The following is a 262-nucleotide window of genomic DNA, read 5'->3' as shown; positions in this document are numbered from 1 at the left end:
TATATATATATTTTAAAAACAGTGCTTCTGTTCTAAGAAATTCAAGTTAAGACAGAGTGCCTTTCACTCTCTTTAGTCATAAAGCAGATAAACGAGCAATATCCCAGCTGACATTAAAAAACCAAACCAAAACAACAAAAAAACCCCTGCAGCAGAGACAAGTGTTCATGCGAGACAGCTCAATATTCTAAAAAAAAAATTGTAAAGGAAAGAAAAAGGAAAAAAAAAAAAGAAACTTCCTATATCACCACTAAAAATAACA

The sequence above is a fragment of the Pterocles gutturalis genome, unplaced genomic scaffold, assembly GCF_000699245.1.
Source record: "Pterocles gutturalis isolate BGI_N339 unplaced genomic scaffold, ASM69924v1 scaffold23422, whole genome shotgun sequence".
In the NCBI taxonomy this organism is placed as follows: domain Eukaryota; kingdom Metazoa; phylum Chordata; class Aves; order Pterocliformes; family Pteroclidae; genus Pterocles; species Pterocles gutturalis.
The sequence above is the reverse complement of the archived record's forward strand: the minus strand, read 5'-3'. Positions refer to the sequence as shown.